The sequence below is a fragment of the Rousettus aegyptiacus genome, unplaced genomic scaffold (assembly GCF_014176215.1).
Source record: "Rousettus aegyptiacus isolate mRouAeg1 unplaced genomic scaffold, mRouAeg1.p scaffold_m13_p_11, whole genome shotgun sequence".
NCBI classification, from domain to species: Eukaryota; Metazoa; Chordata; class Mammalia; order Chiroptera; family Pteropodidae; genus Rousettus; species Rousettus aegyptiacus.
Genome location: NW_023416286.1, coordinates 13,233,632 through 13,246,863, shown reverse-complemented (window position 1 = coordinate 13,246,863; position 13,232 = coordinate 13,233,632). Strand labels below are relative to the sequence as shown.

Genomic DNA, 13,232 nt, shown 5'->3' with positions numbered 1-13,232 from the left:
AAAAATACGTATCATATGTTTTTAAACAAAATTTGCATCTTATATTTCATAGTTTCATTTCTGTTTCTATATAAAAACATGGTGAAATACTAAAAAGAAAAACATTTTGATCAGAGAGTTTTTATTATATGTATAAAAAGTAATGAAGACAGGTTTAACCTCAGGTACTTATATCTGCTGCCTCTTCAGAAAATATGTCAATATATTATATCAAAATGACAAGGAGAAAACATTGTGTTCTTAAGAGATATCGAAAACTACCTATTACTCAACATTTTGAATTCTTCCTCTTCCCAATTTCCTAACTCTCCTCCCCGTATGGTTGTTTCCTCAGTCACTGCATAATTTCTAGCCAAGTTTATTTTTCTTGGAACAAGAAAAGAAATTATAAATGGATTCATTTATATTCAATATTTTAGTTTTTTTAACTTTGCTAAGGCATTTAGCAAAATTTGTCAAATGTAACAAAAGAAGGACCTTATTATTTACCGAAAAGTTTAAGTGCTGAGGTATATTTAATGATTGTAAACAAAAGCAAGTTCTGGATTTTAGGAGATAATTGGCAAATGTAACATTTTAAGACAACATACAGTACAAACAGCCTAATGTGTTTTGGAAGGGATCCAATTAGTATCATGTAGAGACAGAAATGATTGTAGAAGTGCACATTAGAACTCATAATATGTCAATGAAACATACCAATATTCTGTTTGCAAAAATATATAAATTTCTCATTATTAGAATATAATTAAGAGAAATTAAATTTACATAAGGATTAAAAGATTTGCTTACATGGTTATAAAAATTCTTACCAGTTATTGCTATAGCCAGCTTTAAATAAAATAGAAAACAGTCAGATTTGAATCCAAAAAAAAAAAATCTTACTACCTTTTCCACTTTGATATGACTGTATTATGACTTTGACTAAAATCACCAGATAGTTAAAGTATATAATCCTGGAGGGTTTACAGTGGGATATAAATCTTAGAATCTTATACTCCAAATACATCATATTACAGGATACAAATAGTAGCCTGACCAATTAATAATAAATACATATTTTTATTGTAATTTAATTTGGTCATTTTTTTTCTGTGTTATCTTTCCTCTCCCTACAGTTCTCTAAGGGGGCACTAATATAATTGCGGCAGTGATAATAATAATAATGACTCAAATTTTATCAAGATCTATTTTGTGCTAAGTAACTAAATATTATGCATTTAGTATAAGTGAAAAATACAGACTTTAAACTTTGACTTTAGCTATCAGTTATAATTCAAAGACAAGAAGCTATATGCAAAAGGAGAGTTGATCTGGTAGACAGAAGTACATGGGAATACAGAAATGCTACGGTGATCTTAAGGTAAGAACTATAAGGTTGGAGAGTATTTACATCCCTGTGAGGTCAGGAACAATGGGATATAGGCGAGATTAGAGCCTAGTAAGGGCAGGCAAAGGCCTTAGAGGATATTACAGCTTTAAATGTGTTGCACTTGGTTATTATGGTTAAATACCACTCTCAAATATTTCCTGAAATTTAATGAGAAAATTAAAAAAAGAAAAAAGCTTTTCTAAGATGGTCATTGTTTGACTATAAGCCTTGTAAATATGAGACAATCACAAGACGTGCAATATTTTAACTGCAGGATTTGTAAAATACCTTTATTATAAGAAAGCATTTTAAATTGTAAAAAGCAAGAGTTTGCCAGTCTTGTATTTTTTTAATGGGAATATTACTTTCTAGAAAAATTAAAGTAGCCTTTGGCAGATCTATTCCAAAACAAGATTATGTTTGTTTGTTTGTTTGTTTGTTTTTTACATATATATTTACTCATTTTATCCTTCCAACAGCTATACAAAGTTAGTACTATTAATATTCCATTTTCAGTAATGTAACGCATAGAAATTAAATAACATCCTAAGTTTAAGTGGCTGAAAAGAAACAATTTGGATGTCTGAGAATAAAACCAGGGTTCTAAATACTGCAGGAGGTTAAAAAGATCTAAGTCATATCCTTAACTACTAACAATTCTTTGAGGTAGGAAATACTGTTATCTCTATTTCACAAATAAGGAAGTTAAAACTCAGAGAGATTAAGTGATTTTTTCACAATTAGCAAAATGCCAGAGATGGAATTGGAAACCTGGTAGACGGAATCCAAAACCTTTACTCTTCAACATGATATCTCATAAATCTATGATTACTTGTTTATAAATACTATGATTATGCTACAGGTACTGTTTTTCCTACTTCAAATTCAAAGTCAGTTAGATTTCATATATTGTGCAAGATGTGATAATTTTTATTCTCATATAATAGTAGAATTATTTTATAGTATGTTAAAAGGAATTCAAAGAGCTCAGTAGAGAGTTCTATCTCTAAACCGTGCTTTGGAAATTTGTCAGGGCATTTTTGGTTGTTAGAATGTTTGGGGGTATAAAACTTGACACACAATACCTAAACGATAGTTTTAAACAGTAAAATTTCTCTCACCTTACTGGATGAAGAATAAATTGGTACAACCGCTTTGGAAAATGGTTTGACAGTATCTATTTAAGCAAACACACACATATACTCTATGTCCCAGTATTTCTAGTGCTTGAAATATATCCAACTAAAATATAATAACATATTCAGCAAGAAATATGTCCAAGAATGTTTATAAGAACACTCTTTTCTAGTAACCAAAACTGGGAATACCCAAATATTCACCAACAATAGGATGGATAAATAAAGTGTAATATATTCATGTTAATGGATTTCTATATAGCAATAAGAATGAACATCTATTACCATATGCAACGATATGGATGAATTTCATAAATATAATATTGAATAAGAGAAGACAGACAGAATAGTACAAATTAAATGAGTATTTATATATAAGGTTCAAAATCAGCAAAATTAACCTATGATGTTAGAAGTCAGGATAGAGTTTACTCTTGTGGGGATGTAGAGACTAGGATGGCATACAAAAGGAGATTCATGGGTGCTGATAATGTTGCTTGACCTAGATGCTGATTATACAGTTGACCCTTGGACAACATGGGTTTAAACTTCACAGGTCCACTTATACATAGATTTTTTTTTCAGTAAATACTGTAAATGTATTTTCCTTATAATTTTATTAACATTTTTCTCTAGTTTGCTTTACGAGAGGAATACAGCATATAATACCTATTTCACCAAATATGTGTTATTAACTGTTTAAGTATCACTAAGGCTTTGGGTCAAAGGTAGGCTGTTAGTAGTTAAGTTTTGGGGTAGTCAAAGGTTAGACATGGATTTTCAACTGCATGGGAGGTTGTAACTCCTAACCCCCACATTGTTCAGGGGTCAGTGGTACTGGTTTCTTAACTCTTTGAAAATGCATCAAGTTGTACACTTAGGATTTGTGCACTTTTCTCTGTGTGTATTCTATTTCAATAAAAGTTTATATTTAAAAATTCCAAAAACTGAAAGAAAACAATTACAACGAAATGGCTGGAGGTGATACTGGAATTTTAGTGGGGAGAGCCCAAGATGATCAGTGATGCAAAATGAAAAATGTGAGAAACAGTAAAAATTGTGTATTTTTAAGGTATGAAAGTACAAAGTAAATCACGGACGGATTTACCTTTTATTTTTTCCTGGTACTTGCCAAAACTTCTTCAGCTTTTTGAAATATCATGTCATCATCTGCTATACCTCTCAGCATTTGAATTTCCACTTAATATAGTTACATCACAGTGTATTTGTGACTGTCACATTCATGGCGACCTTACATATTGATGCAGATAGCCGCTTCACTACGACTGCTTCATTTTACTTTATGGCACTGTGTAGACATTATATGAAACATATATTAAAATACATATTGAATTATTATACTTAACTTTTATTTCTTATATATTATATATAGGATATAATATAGATTTTTAAAAACTATGTGTGTAGGTAGTTTTATTATCTAATAATTTATGTTTAGAATTAACAAGGGAGCTTTAAAATATTTGTAATAAAAAGGAGGCATTATTTCTGTAAACCAATACCTTTATAATAGATACTAACTTTTCACAGCACAAACTCATAGGTGCACTAAAAATATAATTCATTTTTTCTTTCTTTCTGTCTCTGTCTTTCTGTCTGTCTCTCACTTTCTCCTTATATCAAGCCAAATTCTGCCTAGTGGCACTAAGTTCACCTGAGTTTTCTTTGTCAAATCAAATTTTTCTTAGTCAAATCAAAATTTCTAGATCCATCATGGTTCCTCTCTATGTAATTCTTCTTGAGATAGTATGCAGAATATAAACTTTTAGAGAGCTATAGTATCCAGTCCTTTGTCATTTTATGTCCATATGCCCATTTAGTTTATTTTCTCTGACATCTTCTGAGACATCTGCAATCTCATTGTTCTCTAGTAATATCAGTACTTTTTAAACGGTGGCAAGGTGTCTTCAGTCCTCTCAGGAATATAAGAGAAGTGACCTCTTGGATTACTCTGCAGTTGTAGGAAATTCAGCATGGCTTGGTCATCTTTGACTAATTATAATGTACTTCCCTCCTCAGAATGGAGGGAACCTTGTTGTTTTCTTAGGTTTCACTGAAAGCAAGAGTTAGGTATCTTACCTCTGATTTTGTAATTCTCTAGGAGGTTTTTATCCTCCTAGGAATCAGGGTATAGAGCTATTTTTCAGGAATAATTTCCAATGTCTAACATTATCAATTTCCTCTTCTTTCTCCAGCCTATAGTATTTTAACATCTCTGGGAAGGATTGGGAAAGCATAAGAAAGTGTGGATGGATCAGTAATTATGCCTTCAAATATGTATAATATTTTGCAATTTATAAGGTTAGCATTATCTTATTTTACTCTCCATTACCTACGGTGGTTTTGCTTTTCTTTGAAGTGCTGGGGTCTAAGTACCTTTGAACAGAAGAAAGTATAATGAAATTTTAAAAAAGAAGAGGTTAAAAAAGGAGAAAAAGCCTCTGCTAATGCTTTGAAATATTTTTTCTGATATGTTTACAGTGAGAAATTCAAGGCCCAGAAATTATACAATCGGCTTGTGGGCAAACACAGTTCTTCCAGGTTTCTTGACATCTCGTTCTGTTCTCTTTCTAGTACACAGTGATATATGCTTTGAGTGCCTTAAATGATCTAATAATTTTACCATTGATGAAATCAGGTATTCTTTAAAGCCTCACAAAAGCAAGGCTATGTTTACTACTGAGATGGTTTCAGGGATACATATGTTCTTATCATAGTAGTTTCCCCTTATCTGTGGGGAATATGTTCTGAGAATATGTTCCTGAAGCTGCAGATAATAGTGAACCCAAACATACTATGTTTTTTTAATTATACATACATGCCTATGATAAAGTTTGACTTATGAATTAGGCTTAGTAAGAGATTATCAGTAATAACCAATAATAAAATAGGATAATTTTAACAATATACTATAATAAAAGTTATGTGAATGTGATCTCTCTCTTAAAATATCTGGAATTTTCCATTTAATATTTTTGGACCATGGCTGACCACAGAGAACTTAAACAGCAGAAAGTAGAACTGTAGATAAGGGGAAGCTATTGTAGGTATAATCTAAAACTTTTTTTTCCTGGTACAAAATCAGATTTTCTCTTTTATTTCTTGCTATTTTACTCATTTATTTTATAGTGGGGAGAGTGCAAGATGATCATATGTACATATATACACACACATTCCTAAATGTGGAGTTGTAGATGAAACTTGGCAAAAGATCATTCTCAAATCAAAACTGAATAACTGCTACTCGTACATTGAGGACATGTGACATTTTGGGCTTTATTGCAATGGGTAAGCAGTTTTGGTGATGGTGGGCAAGGAGTGGTGGTGGTGAGTTGTTATTTATGTCTAAAGTTCTTGCACAAAATTCTTAATTTACTGAATTGTTTTCATATCAACATATGAAAGAGTTGTTTCACAATCTATTATGTAGCAGAAATAAAATTGCAAAAGAAATAAATGGCATATAAAACAACAGTACAAGTCAGTGAAAGTTTCTCTCCCTTAACTAAGTTCTATTCTTAATGTTAAATAATTATTACAGGCATTTAAAAAATAAAATTATAATGACATAAGAAAATATAAATAATAGAATAATTTAAAAACAGAAAAATAGAAGACAAACATAAATCTATGTTATTTATAGAAAAAATCAGTGTTATTTAAATTAAAATAAATTGTTTATAAAGATAAAACAATGAGATAACTGATATAATAGAGTTTACAAATAGAAGAGTAGAAATGTACTTCAAAGTGAAGCATGTGCCTTCAAATGATAGATAACATGAAATGCTTAGTTACTAAGAAGAATAAAAAACATTTTAATATTTAATGAAAATTCTCACTTAATATTTTTGTAAATTGAACTTAGTAGTTATTTTAGGGTAAAACTTAAGTAAATTAAAGGTAAAATGAAATTGCCTTTTCCTTTACTGCTTATTTTACTGTTCTATCCCATATTTGTAAATTATTGTCCTAGATTTCTGTCAAAGTAATATTTTCTCTTTCCTTTTAGTTTTCCTGAGTGATATTTTATAATATTTATTTTCCCTAAAATATTAAATTTTTCATGGCTTTTCTTAAAAATTAACATGGTCATCACACATATATTTTCAGTTGTTATAAAGTGTTATTAATTGTTAGGATATGGATTGGTCTCAGAGAGCCTTTGAAAGTATTAAAACCAGTGGGATATCTTAATTATATAAGAACTGCATCATCACAAGAGCATAAGAAAGTATGAAACTCATTGGTAAATGTAAATATAGAAGCAAAAACAGAATATTGTCTTACCATAACAGTGATGGGCAAATGCTTTTGAATCTACTATAAAAATCAAAACACAAAATTATTAAAAACAACCATAACAAAATTACATTAATGTATATGTAACATACAAATATGTAAATTGTGACATCATGTAGCACATAATGTGAGAGAAATAGAAGTAAAAGCAAAGAATTCTTGTATGTAAATAAAGATAATTTGTTATCAACTTAAAATAGATATTACACTTTATAAATTTTTGTGTAAGTTCCATGGCAATCATAAAAAAAAAAGCTAAGAAGTTACACAAAATAAAAAAAAAAGAAAGAAAAATCTATCAATTAAAAAAAAAACAACTTCACAATTAAACACAAAGACAGCAAGAGAGAAAAAGGGGGTCAAAGAAGTACAAGATAACTAGAAAACAGGTAAAAAAAAAATAGCAATAGTAAGCCCTTTTCATCAAAAATCACTTTAGATAAAAATAGATTAAACTTCCCAATAAAAATGCACAGGGTAGCTGAATGAATAAAAAGAGAAAGGAAAGTTGTATGCTATCTATGAGAAACTCACTTTGGATTCAAGGACAGACAGGTTGAAATTGAAAGAATGAAAGTGAAAGTGTAAAGATAGTCCAGATAAATGGTAACCAAATGAAAATAGGAGTGGCTATACTAATGTCGGATAAAGTAGAATTTAAGTCAAAAACTGTTTCTACAGATAAGATAGTCATTACATAATGATAAAAAGGCCAGTTCTTAGGGGAAATATCTGTGCAGGTCCTCTGGTCACTTTTTTTATTGGATTATTTGTTTTTTGTTATTGTTGTTGTTGAGTTGTATGAATTCATTGTATATTTTGAATATTAGCCCCTTATCCTCCAATTTTTTGCAAATAGATTCTCCCATTCAGATGGTTGCCTCTTTACCTTGTTGACAGTTGCTTTTGCTGTGCAGGAAAACTTTTTAGTTTGATATAGAACCATTCATTTATTTTTTCTTTTGTTTCCCTTGGCTTTGAGATTAAATTCATAAAATCCTTTCTAAATCCAAGGTCCATTAGTTCAGTACCTATGTTTCAGATCTTATATTTAAGTCTTTGATGCATTCTGAGTTAATTTTGGTGTATGATGACAGATATCAGAGTAGTTTCATTGTTTTGCCTGTAGCTTTTAAATTTTCCCAGCACCATTTATTGGAGACTTCTCCTTTTCCATTGCATGTTTTTGGCACCTTTGTTGAAAATTATTTGCCCATATATATGGTGTTTGCTTCTGGGCTCTCAATTCTGTTCCATTGGTCTGTGTGTCTGTTTTTCTGTCAACGCCATACTGTTTTGATTATTGTCGCTTTGTAGTATAATTTGAAGTGAGGCAGAGTGATACCTCCAGCCTTGTTCTTTTTTCTCAGGTTTGCTTTGGCTATTTAGGGTATTTTGTGATTCCATACAAATCTGATGTTTTTTTGTTCCATTTCTCTAAAAAATATATTGGGATTTTGATGGGGTTGCATTAAATCGGTATATTGCTTTAAGAAATAAGGTCGTTTTAACTCTGTCGATTCTTTCAATTCATAAACATAGAATAACTATTTTTTTATTTGTTTCTTCTTCTGTTTCTTTTAATAATGTCTTGTAGTTTTCAGTGTATAAGTCCTTCACATACTTTGTTAGGTTTATTCTTAAGTGTTTTATTCTTTCTGTTGTAATTGTAAAAGGAATTTTTTTCACTTCTTTTTCTGAAAATGCATTGTAAGTGTGTAGAAATGCTATGAATTTTTGTAAATTGATTTTCTATTCTGAAAATTTACAGTTTGTTTATTGTTTCTAATAGTGTTTTAATGGACTTTTTAAGGCTTTCTATATAAAGAATCATGCCATTTGCAAAAAAAAATGACAATTTGATATCTTCATTTCCAGTTTGGGTGCCTTTTATTTCTTTTTCTTGTCTGATTGCTCTAGCTAGGACTTCCAACACTATATTAAATAAGAGTGGTGATTGCAGACAATCTTGTCTTGTTCCTGATCTTAGAGGGAAGCTATACATAATATATATATACATATATATACACACATCATGGTCACGTGGGTTTCATTCCAGGGGCAAAAGGATGGTTTAACATACACAAATCGATTAATGTGACATACCATATAAAATTAAAACACTTAATAAAATAGGTATAGAAGGTAAATACCTTAACATAACAAAGACCATATATGACAAACCCTCAGCTAATACTTTCTTTAATGGTGAACACCTATTACATTTGTTTTTGAAGTGCTTTTACATTCACTGCCTCATTTTTTTGTCTAAAATAAACATACAAAGCATTCAGATGATATTATTCATCATATATTTCAAAAATGAGAAAATGAACATGAAAAGGTTATGTACATGCCTAAGGTCACACACATAGTTTATGAGAGAATAGTGCAAAAACACAGCTATTAATCTTTCTTTATAAAATTTACTGGATTCTATAAAAATTTACTTTTAATATTTATTATTTAAAATACAAAAAAATAAATTAATAGACTTAGTTGATGAACTTCTTAAGGAGTTCTTACTCAATTTTTACTTTCCAGCATGTAGAATAATATCTGTCATATACCTGGTAATCAATCAATATTTGTTGAATGAATTAATGTTAGCTTAAAAATGCCATATATTGGTAATGCTTCCTAATTGCAGTAAATCTTTTACATTTTATTAATTGCAATCAGAAAGTTTTTAATGCAGTAGATCATACACTTTGATTCTTGCACTGGAGTTTTAAGGTTTATCTATTCAAAGGATAGGATTAATCACTCAATTCAGTTACTGGTGAGAACAGAGTTTAGAAATGGCTAATTAAAGGTTTGTATCAAATATGATTTAAAAGAAATCCATTTAATTAAAAAAATATGTGAATATCTTCCCATGATTCATCATCATTATTTTATGAAACATATTTATTCTGAAGCAGAGACCCTGAATTAGAGGTCTCATTGTTGAATCTTCTAGGACTGTATACTTCTGAGAATTGAAAGATTGCTCATTAATATTAATTTTCCTTATAGCTCCAGCAGAGGTGGCAAGCAGATGGCAAATAGCCCTGAGAAATTTGGAGTTTTTCTTGTACAGTGATGCTTAGTGTTGTTATATTGGGCGCAGATACAAATAGTTTAGCAGCTATCCTAATCACACTTTCATGTTTTCTATTTCTATCACCTGCAGTCATTTGAGCTTATACTCCTGTTGTTAATAATGCAATTTAGAAAAGCATTTGTAGTTGCAATTTCACTAGCCAAAAGAATCATATAAACACTTACATATTTTATTATGCAAGAATTTAAGATTTTAAACACCCAAATAGCTATGAGATAAACTTATCCATAGTTTAAGAGTTGTGTAATGAAGAGAAATTGATTTCAAAAGTTTCGTTTGAGAGCTTCTGATCAAGATGGCAGAATAAGTAAATATTGTGCTTGCTTCCTCTCACAAATATATCAAAATTACAACTAAACTACAGAATAGATATCATTTTGAGTTGCCTGAAGTCTAGCTAGACAGAAATCCTACACTGACACATAGAAGAGGCCACCTCGAGACTGATAGGAGGGGCAGAGATACAAAACAGGCTGGTCCCACTCCTGTGTGTGGTAGTTGAGAATTTGGAGAAATATCTTGGCTGCAGAGGTCTCTCCAGAAGAGCAAGGGGTCCTGGTCCCATAATGGGGTTCCCAGCTCAGGGTTTCAGCGTCAGGAAGAGAAGTCTCTATAACTCCTGGCTGTGAAAACCAGCAGAAGTTGTGGCTGAGTGAGACAAAGGGCTGAGGGAGTTGTAGGCGTTCTTCTTAAGGCAGGTATCCCTAACCCCCAGGTCACGAACTGTCACCAGTCTGTGGCCTGTTAGAAATCAGGCCACACAGCACCGGGTGAGCTATGGGAGAGTGAGCGATGCTTTATCTGTATTTGCAGCCTCTCCCCAGCACTAGCATCACTGCCTCAGCTCCACTTCAGATCATCAGGCATGAGATTCTCATAGGAGCACCAGTCCCTGGTGCAAAAACATTTGGGGACTAATGTCTTAAAAGGCCTACATATGGACTCCCTATTCAGGGACATACAGGGAGGAACTGAATTATCTGGCTTCAGGACAAGGACTGGAGGAGTGGCTTATTCCAGGACAGAGGTGCTGATAGAGGCCATTGGTCCTTTGTTGCCCTCCCCACTCTCAGCTTGTGGACATAGGCAGGCACCATATCCGAATCTCCATCAACATAGCTATCATTTGTCACCTTACTCTGGTGATTCCCTGAGATGTCACCCCTCTCAACCTGTGGGAACATCCAAGCTACTTCCAGCAGCTTTTCCACACAAATGGCCTGTCTTGGCTCCTGATGCAGACATTCCTAAAATCTCTAAAAGGTTCATAAGACATAAACAAGCAGCATCTTTCCTCAGTGTGCTTTGTACTTCTTGCTGAGCAATCCCAAGCAAAGCACTAGCAGCAGCTGACCTTGCTTTCTAGCTTGGTGCCCTGAGGTACTTCCAAGCCCAGCATGGGTGGCAGCCATCTGAAGATTGCTTGTGGGCTAATGCCAGGTGACCCTGGGCAGGACACAAGCTGCAGCTAAACTTAGCCCTTCCCAAGAGGTCCCAGCATGCACACCCATTGGCCAGCTTTAGTCTGAGCTAGAGTACCACCTGGGATTGCATCTGAGAGTGATGCACCCAAAGGACAGACAGGTCAGGTACTAGGGCCCTGCTGAAGCAAATCCTACTCTACAAGGTCACCCTTTGTAAAACAGCTCCTCTACTGGTCATGGCCAGGCATCACAAACAGTCACCCAGAGAGTCAAAACTTATTTGAAGAATAATGATGAAAAACTTCCCTAACCTGGTGAAGAAAATAGACATACTATCCCAGGAAGTTAAAAGAGTCCCAAACAAGATGAACCCAAAGAGGCCCACACCAAGACACATAATAATTAAAATGCCAAAGATTGAAGACAAAGAGAGAATTTTAAAAGCAGCAAGAGAAGAGCAATTAGTTACCTACAAGTGAGGTCCCATAAGTCTGTTAGCTGATTTCTCAATGGAAATTTTGTAGGTCAGAAGGGATTGGCAGGAAATATTCAAAGTGATGAAGAGTAAGCATCTCCAACTAAGTTTATTCTAACCAGCAAAAGTATCATTTAGAATCAAAGGACAGATACAGAGTTTCCCAGACCAAAATAATAATAATAATAACAATAATAATAATAATAATAATAATAATAATAAATAAAGCTAAAGGTCTTCATCATCACCAAGCAAGTGTTATGGGAAATGTTAGAGGAACTTCTTGAAGAAGAAGGAAAAAAATATATATGAATAAGAAATGGAAATAACTACTTATCTAACAATTACTTAAATGCAAATGAGTTAAATGCTCCAATCAAAGGACATAGAGTGGCTGAATGGAAAAGACCCTTGCATCTGCTGCCTATAAGAGACTCGCTTTAGGTCTAAAGACACAAGGACTGAAAGACATGTACTAAAAGTAAAGAGACGGAAAAAGATATTTCATGAAAATGGGAACAAGCAAACAAAAAAGCTAGGGTAGCAATACTTATCCCAGACTAAAAAAAAAACTTTAAAACGAAGTCTGTAACAAGAGATAAAGAAGGACTCAGTTAAATACACTTTTGAGTATCCAAAGAAACTCAAAACACTGCTTTGAAGTGTTATGTGAATCCATATATTCCTTGCACCCTTATTTACAGTAGCCAAGATATGGAGTCATCCTGGGATGGTACTCAGCCATAAAAAAAGAATGAAATTGCCTATGACCATGCTACCCTGAATAAACCCGATCTTGTCTAATCTCAGAAGCTAAGCAGGGTTAGGCCTAGTTAGTACTTGGATGGGAGACCACCTAGGAAGACCAGGAGCTGTAGGTGTAAAAAAAAAAAAAAAAAGTAAAGGATTGTAAACTGACAAGGTCCTTGCAATCTGTGAGGTCAACCAAGGGTTGCCTTACCTAAAATATTTTTTAAAAAGGAAAAAAAAGAATGAAATCTTGCCATCTGCAACAACATGGATGGACTTTGAGAGTACTGTGAAAGTCAGACAGAGAAAGACAAATGTTAAGTGGAATCTAGAGAGGAGGATAAGTAAACAAACAACAGAAACTGTTAAGGGTAGAAGATTTTCAAAGTGAGCCAACTAGCTAAGTCAGTTACAGGGAAGAAGTATCTTTAGATACCAGAAGTTGTCCTACTTGCTTGGGTGTGGGTTTAGGAAATGTATTGTATAGGATATGAAGATGGCCAGTGTCTGCTTCTGTAATTTGCTCACTTATTAACCAGAGTGTAGTACGAAGTGATGTATTTGTATTGCGTTAATGGTCGACTTCTGCTTCTGTAAACTACTTACTTGTTTAATGTAGTTTTGGGCTTTGTGAGCTGCCTCTTTT

The 13,232-nt window shown here is 32.7% G+C and overlaps 1 pseudogene; it reads left to right on the top strand.

The window, feature by feature from the left end:
- The first annotated feature begins 12,598 nt into the window (after positions 1-12,598).
- Positions 12,599-12,717, top strand: LOC118609714 (annotated as a pseudogene).
- The last annotated feature ends 515 nt before the right edge of the window (positions 12,718-13,232 follow it).